The sequence below is a fragment of the Callorhinchus milii genome, unplaced genomic scaffold (genome assembly GCF_018977255.1).
Source record: "Callorhinchus milii isolate IMCB2004 unplaced genomic scaffold, IMCB_Cmil_1.0 Scaffold20, whole genome shotgun sequence".
Taxonomy (NCBI): Eukaryota; Metazoa; Chordata; class Chondrichthyes; order Chimaeriformes; family Callorhinchidae; genus Callorhinchus; species Callorhinchus milii.
The window spans coordinates 4695755-4716752 of record NW_024704761.1 but is presented as its reverse complement, the minus strand read 5'-3'; positions in this window follow the sequence as shown (position 1 = coordinate 4716752).

The following is a 20998-nucleotide window of genomic DNA, read 5'->3' as shown; positions in this document are numbered from 1 at the left end:
TTGAGTTTTATTTTGAGATTCCATCTGTCATTTAGGCCAAAATTATTTAGAAAAAATAAATCATAAAGAAAATACTCAGTCCGTGCAAGAGGGTATAAGTTTCTCAATACCAAAATAGAAGTATCATAACTTTGAACGTTTTTGAAATCCGGGACGCTGATATATATGGTGTGCGTGTTTGACAGGGTGATTTAAGGAACACGGGCGGGAGTGTGGTGGTGGGTAGGGGGAAGTTTCTGCCAATGTTCTGGCCGACCTTCCTTTCGCCCTCATCCCGTACTCGGCATCCAATCCCATCACACCAACATGCAGCACTCTGAGGCGCTATCCTGTGCGAAGGGCGCTGTGCAAACAAATGTGAGTCGTCGTTATTGATTTCAGTCCCGCTGTGTTCAGACAGGCTCCACAGCCAACGAATTGTAATCAGCCTCGCCAGTAGCCAAAGACATCGAGGTCGGATTCATTCCCACCCAGATATTTTTTCAATATTTGGCGCCGCAAAGGAAAAGGGATACAAGTTATTCCTACAAGCGGGGAAAATCTGGAGGTCACCATCAGACTCTGCATGAAATACTATATTATTAGTTCCATACAAGACGAGGGGAGGCGATGCCAGCCATTTTTTTCATTGATGAAATATGACCTGGTGCGTTCCAAGATATTTTGACAGGTCGCTCTGTGCTTCAGCTTTGCAGGTCGATAGCATTTCCATAATAAACCCAGAGCCACAAGGTCCGCGTGTCAGGAGCAGAGCTTGTCGGGGATGAATGTTCAAAGGGACCTTTTGTCAGTGATGAAGCATTTGTTGGGTCCACTTAAAAACAAGAGGACAGGCTCAGTCTGGTCCTTTGATCCCGTACCTCGGATGAGATGTTAAACCTGAGGTCCTGTCTGGCTGTTCAGGAGACCTTAAAGATCCCATCGCACTTGAAAAAGCATGGGAGTTTCTCTCCCAACAGTCCCCCAAATAAAATTGGTCACTCATTTATTGGCTGTTTGTGGGACACTGCTGTGCGCTATTGCCTGCCGCGTTTCGCTCACAAAATACAGCCAATTCACATCACAGACTATCCTGTGAAGCGCTTACAGACGTCTCAATGACGTGATAAAGCGCTATATGAAACACAAGGATTATTATTGATATGTTATTTGTTTATTTTCTGGGTTGAGCAGAAAAATTGCAAAAATGTAGTAATAATAATAATGCTTGCGTTTGATATGATGTCCAGTGACCGTGTCAAAAAAGTGCTTCGAAAGATTTAATGTAAACTGCGGTGTATTTTGTATGCAAACGACTTGGCATTAGACCACAAAGCACACAGTCACTGCACTTTACAGGTACATCCCGCAAAGTGCTTTGAGGCGACCTCCTGATGTGAAAGGCGCTGTACCAAATGCCAGGATTATTAACTGATGTCCTTCAACCCACATGGCTCTCTAACGGGCGGCTGAACCGTGTTTGGTTCTATATGTCCAACATCACCCCCTCACGCAAAATCAGTAACTTGCAACTCTTGCAAGTGAGCTGCTTATCAGAACCTGCCATCTCGGGGCTCTTTCCTTTGCGATGCCCGGACACCCTTCATTCCCGCTGATATCAGTGCCGGGGGGTGGAGGGGGGGAGAGGGGGTGGTTTCTGGTGCTTTCCTTCTGATGAAATCTCCACTGATACTTATCATCTCGTTCAGAGATCTAGCGTCTCGCCTTTCAACGTCCGTCAGGTTTTTATCTGATGGAAGGCTGGAGTTTGCGGCCAATGCAAGCTCGCGGCTGTGGAACGAGCTGAATGGTTAACAGTTCGCAGGGCTTTTGGCCCGTGCCGTTTGGCTGCCGCGACGGAGACTTTTGGTGCCGCAGATGGTGGTTTTTTGGCAGCAGAGAGAGTTTCAGCAGGGCTGCATTGTTCAACATGCTTCCAGCACTTTGCCAATTACCAGACTGACTCGGGACACACCGGTTAAAGTGACCTTCGTATCAAATGTATAATGTATACAAATTATGCTATTTCCCTGGAACATTCAGTGAAATAGAACCCAAATGACAGCAGCGCATGTTGAAATGATAGGCTGAGAGGCAGCTCAGGCAAACATCACGTGATCTGACTGTGAAATCGTACTAGCCTTCTCCCCCTTTCCCCCCCCTCGCACCTCTCCCGACCACCCTCCCCAGCCCCACCGAGATTCACATCTCCCCCTCCCCCCCCCCCCATGCATTACATTAACAAGAATAATTAATTTGTTGAATTGGCACGACCTACTACTTTCTTCCTTCCCCCTTTACAACCGCCACCCCCGTCAGCCTAGACGGTGAGTTCACAAAATATTTCTGGTAGCATTGTGTAAGAAAGAAGAGTTGGTCAGGTGAAGTTGTGCGTAACTCGTTGTGTAGGTGTCTGTTTAAATCTCTGTATATGTGTCTATATGTGTGTGTGCGCCCATTAACTGTGTGTGTGTGCACGTTGTGTGTCTATATCAATGTGTTGGTATATTTATCTGTGTGTGTGTTTATATATCTGTATATGTGTGTGTGTGTCGATACAATTGTGTGTATCTATATCAGTATGTGGGTATATTTATTTGTGTGTGGGTGTCGATATCTGAGTGTGTAAGCATATATATCTGAGTGTGTGGGGGGTTAATATCCGTGTGTGTATTTATATCTCAGTGTGTGTGGGGGTGCGTGAGTGTGTTTATGCACTATGTCGTGCACACTTAAAAGTTGCGCTGTAGATGGCAAAAATCTCTTCGCTCCGAACTGCGCAAGTAAGTCAACTCTCCAACAAGGACTTTTTTTTTACGGTAAAGATTAAAACCTCTTCTGGCTTGCCAATTTTCCATAAAAGACTATTTATATTGTGCCTTGCTGATACCCGTGGCCATCAGAAATGTAATTTTCTGTGGTTAGCGGTGAGGTAATCCTAGAAATGCGATAAATATTTTTAAGAAGCAGTCCTGAGGTGAGTCTGAAGCCAGCATCAATGCGAAGAATGCAGTTCTTGTCTTTAATTGCCACCAGTGATGTGGCGATGAGATGACAGACTGACGGCAGTGCAGGTATGTCGAGAGGTAAAACGAGCACTGTAAGCATGACTGAAACCTGAGCATTCTCCGCGTGCGTTTTTAACTGAAATTATTAATAATATTCGCAAATACATTTGGGGTGGCGCCTTTCACACGGGCAGGACGTCTCAAAGCCGAGGATTTCGCCCGCAAAACCTACAGTTCATTCAGTTTGCAGTGTATTCTGCGAAGCTCTTTGAGACGTCCCGAAGAGGTGATGAGGCACTGTCCAAACAGCAAGGATTAATTATGGTCGTTTTTTATTGTCAAAGTGCAGTGCAGTGACTGCGTGTATTTTGTAGGCGAATGAGGCGGCCAGCGTGCGCGCAGTGGAGTCCCACAAACAGCGATGAAGTGAATGAGTGATTTTATCGAGCGGTGGGGGATGGTGGGGTGGAATTCTTGGCTCGGACACCAGGGAGAAACTTCCTTTTCTTTTCAAGTAGTGCCTCGCGAGATCTGAAGGATGTCGCCCTTGGACAATGTGATGCTCCCCTACCACACCCCCCCAAGCACTGCGCAGGAGCAATAGCCTTGACTGTGTGCTCAAGGTCCTGACATTGTCACCTTACTGGAAGACACTGCCCGGGCCTCGCCTACTAATGAACTGTCCTGGGCAATAAGAGTGGGTAGAGATAAGCTGCAGGTGTTTTTGGTTGGGCCACCGAGACAGTGTCTGCTCATACTCAGTGTATTTCAAAGCTGACTCTTTTCTGTCACTCTCTCTCTCTCTCTGCTGCTCACATATTACGTTCAGCACATTCTTGGCGGTGGAGTTGCGAATGGAAGCATTACAGCTCCTTCCAACTCTTCACATTTTGCTACCTGATAGGCGAGAGGCCCAAAGGCTCAACGGCAGTCATTTGACTGACGCATTGGCACGGGCACGGCAAATCGGTGCCATTGCCCCAAAACCGACTATCGCAACCCATTTCCACGGGGCAGGGGCAGATCCCGTTCGGGAGACGGAGGGAGAGGAGAGACCGATGAGACTGTGTACGTGTTTGCTTGTTGTTTTAATGGGCCTTCGGCATTAACACAGGGACTCGGGCTGCAGTCAAAGCCAAGCCATTCAGTGTGACATGTTTGATCAGTGCTGGGCAAGGCGAAGAGAATGAGGTTCGGGCATCCTGGCGGACTGAAACACAAAATACAACACAATACAAAAACACATCACTCCGGGAGGACGTTCCAAGGCCCTGGACAGCCGATGCCTCCAATGAGTGTTCCTTTGCCCTCTGTGGGTGAACGGTGCTGGCGTCACCAGCCCTCGGACTCGGCTCTGGAAAACCGAGGAGTGTGTGTGTGTGTGTGTGCAAAAAAATCCAACCCTTACAGAGTGCGTTCCCATTTAATCAGTTTTGACATAACAGTCATGTTATTTAATCTTTTGAGCACTGAATTTCCTTTGCAGCTTTCAAAATACACACATTTTCGATCGTATTACATCGGCAGAAATGATTTTCAGCGCGGGTCTGTCACAGAATATTACCGAGCGATTTAACCCCCCGAATGCCGAGCCTGCTCTGCTGCCCTCTCCTTTTCTGTTTTCCGCCAGCGGGGTGCACATGCTTCCAATTATGCTCGAAAGCCGCAGAAATGATATTCTGTAAATGCTGCAGCTAAGCGCACAAAGTGCACATGGGGCGTTAAAACGATCCTTTGAAGCAGACCCAGGCGATGGTGTGAAACGGTCATGCACTGATGCTGTTGCAGTCTTGCGCGAGTTAAAAAGAAAGACTCGGGACTTGTTGCCAAGCCTCTGGTTTCCAGCATTGGGGGAATGAATGCGCTTTCCGAGGGGGAATCTCTTCGGATATTTTGTTTCAGTCTGATGCTGTGCATTAAATCTTCAATTTCCCTCCTTGCTGATTTGCACTGAGTGGATCAGACCGCACTGGCAGGACGAGGCAAGACCCCTCTGAAATGACTGAACCTTTTAGCGATCTTTCCTCTCCCAACAAACACACAGTCGCTGCACTCTCAGTGCAGATTGGGTTTGGAGACTCTTAAGCATGGTGAAGGGTTTCCGCATGTGTCAGACCTCCCGGATGACCCCCAAAAAGTGCTATGCCAAATCCAAGAATTGTTATTATTATTATTTTGTTCATTACTGTTTTGCAATGGCATGATACCCCATTAAGACTGAATTTGAAAATCAGCGTGGTTCAGTCCAGATGTCAAGCCTGGGTAAAATGATACAATGAGCTGATAGATTGAGCTTTCAGCTAAAACACAAAAAAAATGCAATTTCTCTTCTGTTAAAAGTCTTTACCAAATAATGCGTTACATCAACAACCCAGGCTTGTGCAGATCCTGTCAATGGCCACGTTGTCTTGAGGCTCTCAATTGAAGGGATGTGGCTCATAGAGCAAAGAACAGGTGATAATGAGAATGGGTTTGAGATGTAGAAAATCTCAGTAGCTGAGAAGAAAATGCAGATATGAGGCTACAGTAGAGTTGAAACCCCATTTGACGTCTCAAAGAGCTTTCACATTCACTGCTGTTGTGTTTCAGCCGTTTGCCTGATAAATCCTGTGTTACTGGTCACTTCCTGCTTAGCCCCCCCCCCACAACCTCCAAAGCATCATCGGGCTTTGCTGCAGGAAAGGGTTAAACTCCGAAGGTAGCCCGTCAACGAGCAAACCAAAGCTCTACCGTTCTAGCTTAGTCATGCTTCGCTCTGTGAGTCAGCTCCAGGGCTGTCATCTCACTTCATCCCACCGCAGTACCAGAACGTTACGCACACACTTCCACTGGAAGGAAGATTGCAAGCACTAGAAAAATTCAGATCTGGGGAGATTTCCGAGCAGGCCATCGCGAAGGGCTTGATTTTCCCAGTGTAAGGAGTGCGCGCAGGTTTGAGAAATCCAGAACGCCTCCGTCCGTCAGTGCACGTCATAAAGCGTCCAGAGTGCTCAAAACCACTGTTTGATCGTGCATTGCCGTGAGGCTCTTGCTGTCAGCACCTTACTGTTCCGTAGCTCCATTAGTCGAGCGTGAGTGCGGCTGGGTGGAGATGTGCCGAGGTGAAGGTGGGGGAGAGGCTTTGAGGGGGCGATCATGCTCCGAGAGGGGGTTGTTGGACGTAGTAAGTGTTGGGTGGTGGTGGGGGCGGGAGAGTTTGGAAGTGGTTCCACGGCACAAGAGAGGCCAACACTTCATTGCAACCCTTTTGTGCAATAAAATGGAATAACCTCTGTTTCGCCAACAAAATATACGGTTGATTCACGTTACAGTATATTCTGTGAAGCGTCTCGAAGACGTGATCAGGCGCTCCATCAAATGCAAGGATTATTATTATATATTCTAGCCTTTGTTTAGCTCACTGCTCCAGTGGATTTCTATCTGGCGCTTAAGACAATTGCCGATGCACAACTGAGAGGCACCAGGAACTGGGAGTTAATGAAGAGGTGACGTATCTATAAACGCTAGAAGATGGGTGACTGACTGGGTGCAGCACTATGGTGTTGCACTGCTCTCTGCTCAGGTAGCACTGCCTTCTACAGCCACCCTGTGGTGATTTATGTTTTACTTATATCCTCATCGGTCGCAGTCAGATAAAACAAGGCCCATCTTCGACCGAACCCTGAGAAGGGTTTGTGTTTCAGTTGTAAGAAAGGTTAAAGAAACTGTCTTTATTCAGAAAAGGTTTATGAGAAGGGAAAGTTGCCGAAATTAATCTCACAGAGCAATACGTTCTTATGGGGCTTGAAGTTAATAATAATATTGATAATAATCCTTGCGTTTGATATAGCGCCTTATCACGTGGTCGAGACGTCTCAAAGCGCTTCACAGGATATATTGTAAAGTGCGGTGACTGTGTATTCTGTGGGCACAGGGCAGTATCCCACAAACAGTCGTGGAATGAGTGACCAATTTTATCCACCCACTGGAGAGGTTGAGGCCTGAAATCTACATTCTGATATCCTTTCATAATAAATTGAGAATTAATTATTTGTAGTTATTTCATGATTATTATTACCTTAAAGCTATCAATATTAAACACATCCCGAAACTGTCTCCACTTTCATACTAATTCTGAACTGGGTTATTTTGAAATAAGATCATAATACCAACAAATAATATATTATTTATTATTATTAAACCTGATAATAATAATAATGTCATATTATTTATGTTCTTGATTAAGGCTGAAGGGGGCTGACTGGCTCGGTTGGGATCAGAAGATTGTCGGTTCAAGCCCATGTCGGGACTTTGTCTGAGTTTCCAGCAAAGCACTTGCGGGGAGCACTGCATTGTCAGAAGAACTACTTTTCAGTTGCACCATTAAACCAAAGTCCCGTCTGTCTGTCTGTGCTGGTGGATGATAAAGATCCCGTTGTGCGGTGTGCCGACCGACAAACCCAGAAAACCCCAGTGAGAGGACCCGGGTTCAATTCCTGCCAGGGCAAAACTTTGGCCAAGTTTCCTTACTCCGTACGCCTCTGTTTACCAGCAGTAAGTAGGAACCCGATTGTTAGTCGATCGGCTTTTCCGGAGGTAATAATCCCTTCNAAAAAAAATAACAACAATAAATTGGTCACTCAATCCAGGACAGTTTGTGTGCTGCTGTGCGCAATTGGCTTCCGTGTTTCGCCCACAAAACATACAGTCAGTTCACTTTGCAGGACATTCTCTGAAGCTCTTTGAGACGTCTCGAAGATGTGATAAGGCGCTATATCAAATGCAAGGATTATTATTATTATTAAATAAAATCGGTGATTCACTTCCAGGCTGTTTGCGGGACACTGCTGACATTTGCGGGCAAATTGGCTGCCTTGTTCGCCTACAAAATACACAGTCACTGCACTTTACAGTAAATGCCGCAGAGAGCTTCGAGACATTTATTGACATGATACTTTGGATTCCAAAGTGATGAACGTCGACGAAAAATTTCAAGTTTTTTTTTTAAAAAAAGCAAAACCTCAATAAATTAGGCGTTGCAGTTTTCTGCTTAACATCAGGGAGTGAGTATAAAAACCTCAGTGTGTCCTCCACCCAAAACATGGGTCAGTGCCCAGTGATAGACCTCATACTCGCGGCAGCAACCGTGCTCATTAACAAGGTACCGATTCATAAGGCAACGTCTCGATGGCTCCTGAAAACCTAACACTCACCTCCAAGCTAAACCACTCTGGTTTCAGGTGATTCCCCTGAAGATGGTGGAGTGTTGCGGTCGGTGAAAGTCAACAAATTCAAGCGTATCCTGCAATTTATGACAAGCCCGAATGAAAACAGTTCAATATTTGTGGCTCCGGGTTTTTACCTTGTCTCGGCACTTGTTAAAATAGAACCTTGCTGAAGCAGGAAGGCTAAGAAATCGCCCTGATATATTGAAGGAATATTGGACTTGGAAATGTTTTTGTAGCAATGGGACATAATAATAATATTAATAATCCTTGCATTTGATATAGCACCTTATCAGGTCTTCTCGACGTCTCAAAGCGCTTCACAGAATAGACTGCAAAGTGAACTGACTCTATGTTCGTGGGCGAAACGCAGCAGCTAATTGCGCACAGCAGCGTCCCACAACAGTTGTAGATTGAGTGACCAAATTATTATTTAAAAAAAAACATTTTTATTACCCCCGGAAAAGCGATCCGCCAATCAACTAACAACCGGGTTCCTATTTACTGCTCGATAAATAGAGGCATGTAGGGGATAAGGAGACATGCCCAACGTTTCGCTGGCGAGACAGCCCCTTTACTTTCAAATCTAAGCACCAAGACAAGGTCATTTGTTTCATGGCTCTTTCGTGGGATGTTGCTGTGTGCATTTTGGCTGCAGTCACAGCACTTCACGGTAAATCACAGTGAAGCACTTCGGGACACCCTCCCGACATGAACGGCGCTGGATCCAAATACAAAGATGACTATTATTATCGATGTTTGATGAATAAGATAACGATGGCTTTACCTTCATGACTGAGAGTGAAAATGCAGTTTCCCTGAGCAGAGACAGATGAGCACTGTAGTGTTTTCAGAACAGCTGTGAGCGGCATTGCACTAAAATGTCAGCAACCTACTTGGAACAGTGTCTGGGATGCGTGTCGGGGGAGGGGGGAGTCATGTTTTTGGCCAATTTACTGCAAGCTTCAAAGTGGCCAACAATAAGAGACAGTCCTGTTCCAGCTTCGACTATTACAAATGTAATAAGAACCATGCAGGTATAATTAGTAACCATTGCACACAAGGCAGATGTCATCCTTTTATGAATGACTTCCCTGGAGGTTTTAGGCCTCGACGATTTCACTTGCATTCCATCAGCTCCTCTGATCCTGTAACAACCTCCGCATGTCTTTCTGCTTCGTCCCCCTCTTCCTTAAGAAAGTCCCTGACGTTGGTTGACTTGCTGGCGTGCCACTCCGATCCGGGTGTTTTCAGCGCACTGACTCTTCGCGTGACATGTGTGACTTCAGCCCTATTAACAATGAATTAAGAAAACCCCATTAAGAAATATTGCAAAATTTGCCTCCGCATTTCTGGTTAAAAATGAATCAGGCAGTTTAGAAAGAACTTCTTCGCTCACGCAGAGGATGGTGGAACTCAAGTCAAGCGCTCTTGAATGCTACCCTGCGTGAGGGGCTCTATATAAATGCAAATTGTTGTTGTTGGGTCAAATGGCCTGCATCCGTGATCTGTCACTGTATGTAAAGATGCAGCAGTTTGATGCTGCGTAAAGCCACCGGGGCAAGAGTGGCGATCGAGCAGAGGAGCTTCTGGCAATGCAATTGTGCGGAGCGGTACATGTTACAGATGGCGTCGCGTGTTTATATGTGGCTTTGAGGGGAGGTCGGGAGCGTGGGGGTGAGAGAGGAGGGATTCCCAGCGTTGGCAAAGGAACAAAGCCAAAGGCAGCATAAAAGTATGGTTTTCAACCAAGGGAATAGAGGGAGGAAGTGGAGACACTGAGGCAGGAGGGTGATGGAATAACGAACAGTTCGTTAATCAGTCTTTTCTTCTCCCATCTCCAGGGTTGCTCCACTCTGGCAGAAGAATCCTGGCAGCTTGGCTCCATCTGAATGGACCACAAGGCATTGGCAAGCGTCAATTGGTGAGCTGACTATTTGGTGTTGCCGAAGGGGAGGAAGGGGGGGGTGCGGTGGTGGGGGGAGGGGGGCAAGGGGAGGGAAGGGGAGAATGTGTGTGGGAGGGGAGGCATGGGGGCATATTTTCATGTAATTCATTTTCTCAGTTATTCGGGGAAGTGTAGAGATTTTGCTGGATTATTCATGTCCGCACAGAGTTGAGACAAATGAGATGATTCCCTGCCCGTACCCCTGACCGACCATAATGTACGATGCATTTAGTGTGCTGTGAGCTATTATTCACCATCCAGTGTGTATCAGCCCTCTGCTCTGCTTGCTCCTGTGCTGCGGAAAAAGGTAAGTTCACTGGAAGAGACTTCCAAACATTAGCAATTATTTCCACCCTTTAACCCTTCGAAGGCCTCTCTTTCAGTCGCGGAGCACCAAGGAGCAGCGGTAGAAAAAATTATTCATTTTCCGCCAAGGAAACAAATCGACTGCTTTTAGCCTTCGGAATTTTTCCTTTGGACCAAACCCGTTTCGATTTGATGCGCTTTTACACGCGGGTGAAGATTTTCACAGGGAGAAGGTACGATGGCGGTGGTGGGGTGGGGGGGGGGTGGGGGGGGCTGCAAAAGAATGTTTTGGTATGTTTTTTCTTTTGAAAACAAAGTTTTCAATCTGGAAGTACTGAAAGTTGAATGAAGTTTGCCCTGAGGGAGGGAGGGTGAGTGTTTTTTTTCCCCCATTGCGTCGTGTGAGTGGGTCTGCGAGCTGTTCAACGTCTGCTCTGTCAGGTTAGAGGGAATATCTGTGCTTTACATCACCCGCTGAGCTGAGCTCAGGGGAAGGAATTAGGGCGTTCGTTACTGATTAGTCCTCAGCCATGGGAATCCACTTGCCCTCAACTGGTGGTCGGTCTATCAAGGCACCGGCTGCAATGTGCAGGTTTCATGTCATTTTAGGAATCATGCTGCCCTTTTCACGCATGTGGGTGGGTGTGTTGTCTGAGTGAGTGAGTGCATGTGTGTCTGTGTGAGTGAGCGTGTGTGTGTGTGTCTGTGTGAGTGAGCTTGTGCGTGTGAGTATCTGTGAGCGTGTGTGAGCATGTGTGTGTGTGAATGTGTGTGTGCGTGAGCGAGCGTGTGTGCGAATGAGCATGTGTGTGTATGTGTTTGGTGCTGGTAAACATTCTTACCTCAAATTACACCTGGTCTCAGCCTGCAAGTCTGTTTAGCTGTAAAACATTTTAGAACCGCACAGAATTGTGAAACATTCTTGAAAGCTGCCTTAATTTGGAATCTTTACCCTAAAAATTCCCGACTCGACTGAATATATTTCAGTGCACAGATTCCCGCTGAGGTTAAATGTCTTCAGCGGAAGCTGACACGGTGGGATTTTTCCACCTGCTTTCCTTGGAATGTATTCTCTCCCACTCACACCCGACTGTGACTTCCAAGTCCCCAACGTAGGGTTTGAACCCACAACCTTCTGACCCAGAGGTTGCGGTGGAGGGTCAGGCAAGAACAACAACAACAATATGACATTTGTATAGCGCCTTTCACGTCGGGAGGATGTCCCAAGGTGCTGGACAATCAGTGTTTCAGACCCGAGCTGGGGGTTGGGATCGGGGAGGGTGGAGGGCAGGGGGCGAAGGAGGGCGACCGAAAGCACAGTCGAAAGGAGGGTCTTGAGACGAGTCTTGAAGGAGGCAAGGGAGGAGGCGAGGGGGAGCGACTGCGGGATGGAGTTCCAGAGGGTGGGGGCAGAGCAGCACAAGAACCGCCCGCCAATGGTGGGGCGGGCGAGGCGAGGGACATGATAGCTGAAGCTCATCACTTCATCCAAGAGACTACAACATCGAGCTGGAGAGAAACAGGATAAATAAAATGAACAGGGAACATTGGCACAGCCGTGATTGGCTGAGTGTCTGATCTTCTCCTTCTGTGCAGAACATTTTTCTAGCCAGTGAATGGAGCGGAGCAGTAGCGTGACACAATAGGGAATACCACACACGTGCAAACGTCAGTCCTTATCTTTTCTTTCGGAAAAATAATTGCCTGAGGGCTGATTTGTTTTCACAGTGGATTGTGCTCCCTAAGTCTCATTTACATCGGAGGCATTATAGCACAGCAAATAATGTTTGGATTGCAAAGCTCTCTGGCGTTAAGCGCTCGTATCAAACTACAGAAAAGCCCACAGACTCCCCGCGGTATAGATTTGTTTTAAAAGTGATACGGTTGCAAGCAGATTATTAGGCTGCGCGAGAGTGACCCGCAGTGCAGTGCCACGTGGGTATGAAAGCGAGCGGTTTATTTGGGTGTGGGCAGAGGGCGGGGCGGAGGGGTGGGAGGGGGGCAGGGGGGCATTTTCCGGGCTTTAAAAAAAGACGGCGAATTGCAATAGGAAAAGATGTGCTTCAAGTCATGGTTTGGATCACAGCAAGAGTCTGCGTGACATTAAATACACATGGGGAGAAATTCCACTGAGGTCTAGATCTATTCTATTTGCGTAGCATTTCGGAGTATCCAGGAGTCAGCGAATTCTTCCAATCCAGCCTTTGTTTCCGAAGCCACTTTTCTGCACCTTCTTTCAAGACCTCCCCGGTCGCTCGTTCCAATTCCTGGAGTTGACAGAGCCTTAAAAGCCAATCGCTTTGACCGTGTTTTACCTCCTCCCCGCCCCCACCACTCCCTAGCCTCCTTCAAGGCCTATCTCAAGACCTTCCTTTTCAACTGTGCCTTCGGTCATCTGCCCCCCTCCACTCTCCTTGCCCTCCACCCCTCCCTGATCCCAACTCGCAACTCGGGTATAAAATCCCTCATTGTCCAGCTCCTTGGGACGTCCTCCCGCCATGAAAGGTGTTATATAAATGCAGTTTGTTGTTGTTGTTGTTGTTGTGTTTGCTCCCCCTGTGCCCTATCGTCCCCTATCTCCCATCCAGCTGGGGCTCCCCCACTCTGTTGTTGTAAAATGCTTCGAGAAGTTCTCGCTGCCCTTCCATAACACCCTTCCAAAAGTTACCAGTTGTCCTTGTTTGGCAGTAAGCGCTTTGATGGTTCCGAAATCTTATTGCTCCAGAATTCAGACTTATATTCGAAGACTACGATACTTCTGCGATAGAGACGATGAGAAAACGCTGATGGCGAACACTCGCCGTATCTGGAAGGATTTTCCCCGTGTCTGGAATGGGAGTGCGCGCTCTCTCCCAGGAGGGAATGCACCCTGTTTATATAGCCCCAAATCCGGAGAGGATTAGGCATTCTCGCAGGTCAATGGAACCAGCTAAATCCGCATCACTGGCCATTGAGAAAACCAACCAGCAATGACGTCGAGCCAAAAAATGTGACCTGTGAGGTGATAATTATCACTGGTGATTTCCTTATTTAAAAAAAAACTCGATCCAATTCAGCTCCAGCTTTGTCCCAGGCATTGGATACTCTGAAGTGCGGTGATAGGTTTCCTCAGGTGCTACCCTGCCTGAGGGGCACTATATAAATGCAAGTTGTTGTCGTCGTGGTCGTCGTTAACCGGGCGCAACGTGAGATGCTTTGGCATCTGCAGCAAACGCTTCCAACCGAATTCCTGAAGATCTTAACGTGGTTACACTGCTGATACAAGGAACACGGGGATTTCCAGGCTGGCATTCATATGTGGATACTCTTTTTTGGATACTCTTAAGCGTGGCGATGGGTTTCCGCGTGTCCGAGCCAGTATTTTTTTCCCAAAACATTGCAAGGAAATACCATTAGTAATTAAGGCTTGTAATGCGCAGCGGGTGCATTACAGTCCAGATCACACAGAACGCATCTGGTTCTTTTTTTTCGAGGCCGCAGTGTAGATCAGCGCGGGATCTGGTAAAGCAATTTGAATGAAGAGCCGCAGCCAAGATTAATATTATTCCTGCAGCCGTGAGTTACAGCAAAGGGACTCTTCAAGTCAACTTTCACGCGTAATAATAATAATTCTTGCATTTGATATAGCTCCTTATCACGTCGTCGAAACATCTCAAACCGCTTCACAGAATATATTGCAAAGTGAGTTGACTGTACATTTTGGGGGCGAAGTGTGGCGTCCAATTGCGCGCAGCAGGGTCCCCACAAACAGTAGAAATTATTACTCCTGGAAAGCGATCTGCCAATCAACTAACATCCGGGTTCCTACTTACTGCTAGCAAAGCAGAGGCGTGTGGAGTAAGAAAACTTGATTAACGTTTTTTCCCCTGCCCGGGAATCGAACCCGGGTCCTCGCGCTTGCGAGGCAAACGCTCTAACCAATACACTACAAGACCCCACACATGCTAACGATAGGAGTTGATGTCCATCCTTCAGGGCCAAGATGTTCATCCGAATTCCTTTAAAGAAAATGTTCCGGGAGAAAGCGGTTGAATTTTTATTTAACGAGGGTAAGAACCTTTCTGCCTTATTGCTCGCATGTTTCCGATTTGGCTGCCGTGAGAGGTCTTTCGTATTGGATGATGTTTCGAGGATCGCTGCTTTTAACTCGAACGTGAATCGAAAAATCCTCAAGCCTGGGTCACCCAGTTCTCTTGAGTTCTGAAATTCGTTTGCCAAGCAACACAGTTTATCCTGTTTCTCTCTCTCTCTCTCTCTCTCTCTCTCTTTCTCTCCCTTTCTCTCTCCTCTCTCTCCCTCTGTCTTTCGCTAGCAATCATGGCAGAGACTGTATGTGAAGCCAGCAGAACTAATGACGACAGTTTTGGCGTAAGAGAAAGGGCCATTAATTTGATGCCATAAAATTTTTCTCACCCAATAAAATAAATGTGATCCAAATGTTTAGAATATTTAGTTTGACAAACGCAATAGGTCCAATGACTGTTTAAAGCAACAATATCTTTCTTGTTGACTTGCAGTCAAGCCGGCTTTCAATCCATCAGCAGTCGAACTCTCTTTCACATCGTCAAACCAGGTTGGGCCCATGTTGAGAGAGCTCAGTTCCTTCGGCTATTGTTCTTCAACCTGCGTAGCCCCCCCACTCCACCACCCACCGCCTCCGCTCGGCTGGCTCCGGCCTCCTGCTTGTCCCTCGTCCCCTCCGCTCCACCATCGGTGGCCGCTCCGAAGAGCTTTGGAACCCCCTCCCTCAATCCCCCTTCCTTCCCTTTTTTCAGATCATGTCTGAAGACCTTCCTCTTCAACCGTGCTGACTCTCCTCCCTCTCCCCGGCTCGGAGTCAGGCTCCACCACTTTTAAACGCCCCGAGACTCTACCCCCCCCACCCCCCCCCATGAAGGGCACTATATAAATGCAAGGTGTCATCGTGTTTTGTGTTCAGTGCATCTCCATTCTCTTCCCGAGGCATCCCCGACACCTTTTTGAAGAAGAGCAATCGATAAGGCATTGAATTGTACTCACGTCGGCCAAACAACAATGAAAATCAGCTCAGTGTGTTACGAAGAAAAAAAATGTTTGATGGTACAGAATAAATCTAAAACCTAATTCTACCTGTGGAGCTGTCAGTGCTCACAGGCCACTGTATGGCACTGGATAGAGAATGGAGAGGCTTTTTTGGAACCATTGGTGGTGTCAGGCTAAATCCAATTTGAGTTGGGGGTTGGGGGGGAGAGGGAAGGGGTGGGGGGGTGGGGGGTAGGTGGGGGGTTGTGCAAATTGGAGTAACTGCTGGAGTCTAACCAGGATTTAAGGTTAAGGTGAACAAACTCCCGACCTCTGCCTTGTTATCAGGGCTAACACCTCAAGGCACCACTCAACTGTGCATACATTGCATTTCGCCCACAAATACACAGTCAATTCACTTTACAGCATATTCTGTGAAGCGCTTTGAGACGTTGAGAAGACGTAAAAAGCGCTCTATCAAATGCAAGGATTATTATTATTATTATTAATGCAATGCAACTCAACAGCAACGCATCAGTATGTGATGGCTCTATCCTGGCATTGAACAAGGTTTACCAGCTGCTTCGAAAATCGTAACGAATCAGCAGCACATCAAAAAGCTGACGTGATTGTGTCCTTTGAACAAGGAAGTAAGATCTACCGACCTTCTCTTCTCCCCCTCCCCTCCCTGCATTTTTTTCTTCAAGCACCAAACTGTAAAACACAAGTTACTTGCTCACTGCCAGACTGGCTGGAGTCAAGTTAACATTCGTTCCTTTGGCAAAGGCTGGAGAGCACAGTACCTCAGCACGAATTATATTGGTGCTGGCACAGAGTAGCTTGGTACGCTCTGCATCCAAGCTGTTGAGAAAGTAGTCTGTCATTTTATGGCAGGGGAGGGGATTATTATATACACACACACACACACACGCGCGCGCGCCCGCACGTGAACTGTGCGCTGTGAATGCAAGCGAGTTTGAGAGACATCCTAGACGGTCGGTTTTGCGGGGAAAGTCAGTCGGGTGGTGTAGGCTGCATCCATCAACAACGGCAATCTTTCGCCCTTCCCACCGATGAGTAAATACCCTCATCATAACCTCCAGCAAATATTGTCACTGGAAGCCCCAATGTGTGTTACCCGACCTGGAGTTATAACACGATTGAGACTGATGAGATTTATTATGCTTATTATTATTGTTCCTTCCTCCCCGACACCCTGCCCCCCCCCCCACACCCTCGCCCATCTCCCGCTGTGCTGAAAAAACGTAATGCCCCGAAATTGAATCAATTTCTCCTTTTTATTGACGACGAGAGAATAGCGAGCGGCCAGTTGGATTCGATCACGAAACAGCACGCCGGCGGAGTGTTTGCAAATCAAAAAAACCGTCGCCTTGGCAGCTCGTTGGGTGGGGACGGTTATTAAACTGGTTTGCAGGGAGGGTGGTCAGGATTATAGGAAAAAAGATCAACGTCACGGTCAGACTCAACTTTCCCTGGCTTTTTAACAGCTATGAATTGGTTGATGTTTTTGGCACAGGTTTGAAGCCTTTTTTTTATACACACACACACACACACACACTATATATATATATATATAAATAAAAAAGAGGCAGGCGTCAGCCCAAGGCACACACCGCCCTGTGCTTGCCTGCTCCAGCCAGTCTCAGGTGACATCCTGGATCTTTGAGAGAAACATTAAACTCCTCTGATTGAGTCCTTGCAGTTTGCTGCGACTTGTGACATCGTTGTGTGTGTGTGTGTGTGTGTTGGGGTGTATGTGTAACTGTGTGTATTGAGGGAGGGTGTTGGTCTGTGCGTGTGTTTGAGTGTGTTGGGGCTATATGTGTGTTGTGTGTGTTAGGGTCTACGTGAGTATGTGTGTATTGGGGGGAGTGTGTATATGCGTGTGTGTGTGTTAGGGTATATGTGTAACTGCGTGTGTTGGGGCCGACTCCTTTTTTAATTGCTTTAATCTGTACAAACATTTATAAAGATGGTGGTGGCAACACTAATTACTTGCATATTAGGAATGATTTCTTTGCTATAATGAAAACAAATTGAACGGTAAAAGCCCTGATTTTTTGGGGATTGCTAATAGCTGAGAAGGGGAGGTGTTCCTTAACGCTGCAGAGCTTTTTTTCTGCTGGGTTTATTTATTTAGTCCGTGGATGAGAGCAAGGTATTTTACCCACTGCAAAAAAATTTGTCATCTTGTTTTGTGATTTATAGTGTTTTGCTTGTACTCTGTCATGGAGACTCTTTAATTAGTTTCAGCAGATTTCTCTCTCTCTCTCTCTCTCTCGTTTTCTAAGCTGACTTGCGTTTTGATAAAATAATCCTTGTATTTAGAGCAGCGCTTTTCACGTCGGGGAGACTTCTCGAAGCGCTTCACAGGATTTTAGTGTAATGCGCAGTGACTGTGTATTTTATGGGCCAACACAGCTGACAATTTGCACACCCCGATGTCCCACAAACCGCCACGAAGCCAGGAAAAATCGGTCCCTTTTTTGAATGGCGCCGCGAGATCTTCAACGTTCACCTGAACCGGCACCAACGGCTTAACGTAACGGCTCTTTCAAATGATGGCGCCTCTGACGATGTGGATCACCCTCCCCAGCACTGCAGGGCAATTTCAGTCTCACCTGTGAGCTCAAAGGCCAGATGCTAGGCTTTGAACCCACAACCTTCTGACTCAGAGGCAAGAGCACCACGCAGCATAAGAGCAGATGGATTGCGAATATATTAATAACACACATGCAAGGCTTTTTTTTTTTGCCAGCCCTTAAAAATTGAAAGATTTCTCTCTCTTTCTGTTAACCCTATTGCGTCAAAATGTCCCAAACTGGCTGGGAATGGATATTCCTGTCGCTTAAATGCATTAGTTGCAAAAGGAGGATTTAGTGAGCTGGCTTAAACGGTTTAAAGAGACTTGGCTTCTTGGCAAGGTCGATCGGCATTTTTTGGATCGATTTGAGAAACCCTTCACAAGAAGGTCAGACGAGGAAAACCCAGCCAGAGTACCGTTAACAATCTTAGGTTATCATCGACTCTGTTGTTGAGAATGGCTTTGGTCATAGAGAGTGAGCAATGCTTGGAACGGGCGCAAAACCCAAAGGGAATGATGATGTCATACAGCGCCTTATCACAACATTGCGACGTCTCAAAGCGCTTCACAGGATAATACCTCAAAGTGGAGTGACTGAGTGTGTTTTTGGCAGCCAATTTGGCTGTTTGTGGGTACGTGGCTGTACGCAAATTGGCCTCGACCTACAAAATACACAGTCACTCCAGTTTACTGAAATTCCCCCGCGAAGCGCTGTGAGACGTCGTTGACTTTGCAAGAGCAATATCAACTGCAAGGAACATTATTATTATTAATAATAACCATTAAGTACAATAACATTGGCAGCAGTTTGCTAGCTCTGAACAGTATTCCATTTGTGCTGAGAGGCAGCTTCTGTTCGTACCTTTGCACGTTTGATTTAACCCCAGCCCAGGTGACTAAGGGCGAACAAAGTTGTAAAGTTTTTAACCGATTATCCTATCTAACTCCAAATACATAGGTTTCTCATGTTGCCTTTGAAACTGATTGAAATTTGGCCCCCGCTCTCAGTTAACATTATTTCAAGCCAAACCCAATGCCAAGTGGTTGCACATTAAGGTGTTTCTCATAACGAAATCATGACAAAATATGAATATTGAAGGCTCTTTCGTTGGGTGCGTGGGTGTATGTGAGGTGGGTGGGTGGGGGTGTGGGGGGAAGCAGTTGGGTTGCATTGTAGCTGTCTGGATGGTGAGGTGGGAGGGTGGATACTGGCTTGATTTAGTAAGTCAAATTTCCATTCATTTAATATTTAGATGTCTCTCTTTGCCACTCCCCATTGATCCCGTGTCTATCTATCCACCCGTCCACCACCTCCAGGCGCACACAAACTCACACACACACGCGTACGCAATAACCAGTCACCTTTGCAAACCTAATTGAAACGACGCTTGCTTTATCTTAAATAACCTCGTAATTCATCGAGCCGGTTACGGCGGACTGCAAGTCTCCAATCCCATTTATCTTTCCTTGTGGAGTGACAATCTTTCTGCACAGCCAGTGATTTCCTTTTGTAGAAAAATAAACGGAACGCTTGTATTGCCATGGTTATGCACATAGTTACTTTGGGTAACTGTCTGCTATTTGAGTTATAAAGTTACCACTAAACTGTCCTTCGAAAATACATCCTAGACTTCAGGGAATCTGGCAAATTTCCTAAAACTGAAATGCCTATTATGCTTGAAAGGCCTTGATTGTGCGGTACAACTGAAGGAAATCAAATTTACTTTAATTACACTGTAAGCGAGGAACGGTGAAAGCTTTTATTTATTTTTAAAACTTTTTTTTAACCTCGGCGCTGAATTTTCTCCCTTTTTTTTTTGCTTGGCGGGGATTTCTTGCTTGCGAGTTTTAATAAATTGCAAAGCAAATTTTTGGCCCGATGATGAGTGATTGATTGAGGCCGGGCTACTGTTTAGCTAATGACTGTTGCCAAGGAGAGAAGGAGAGGTCAGATATATATATATATGTGTGTATATCGGGGTTGGGGGAGAGAGAGAACCCGTAGCATGAGAGTCATGTGAATGCCTAGGGTTTGGAAGGTGACATGTTGATGTTAGGTTGATGTGATCTCGCTGCTTGTCATGAAGTGTATCTTGCTTCTCTCAACTCGACCCAGTGCAGAAGAAACACATTTGCTTGATCGTATCCTCTGTGAGGGAGCTCTCCTTTCAGTCCCATTTTCCTGTTTTACGTCTCTACCCTCATCCTAATACACACACAGACACACACATTTGGCCACTCAATCCACGAGTGTGTGGGACACTGCCGTGCGCAATTGGCTGCCGTGTTTCACCCAGAAAATACACAGTCAATTCACTTTACAGTATATTCTGTGAAGCGCTTTGAAACGTCTCAACGACATAATAAGGTGCTATATGAGGCAGGGGGTGTTGGGGTCAGGACGCAAGCTTAGCCTACAGACTACACGTTAGGTTGAATAAATTGTCACCACTGGGCTGATGCCAGGGAACCTCCTGAGCTGGAAGGAGTACAAAGCATTCGGAATTCATAAGTTAGAGTGAATGCCATCCTTGTGGCTTCCTGAGGAAGCATCCTTCCTGAAACACAGATGAAGAGAAGAGACTATTTGTCAGTACAAAGTTACTCATCATCTCATTGCTTTAACCTTTATGTTTACCAAGTTCTTTCAATCAATGCAAAACCCTTTTAGCCTCAATTGAATCTCCACCGATTTAGAAGGACCTTCCTGTGAATTCATTGAGACATTTCTCTATGACGTGAAAAGATATCATGTCAAATGCAAGGATTATTATTATTTATTATTATTATCATTATCTCCTTAACCTTTACGTTCGGCAAGTGCTTCCATTGGAGCTCCATCTTGTGAGCACAACATCCTTTGGGAATACCACTTTGATAATGATACTAATAATCCTTGCATTTGATATAGCGCCTGAATCACGTCTTCGAGGCGTCTCAAAGCGCT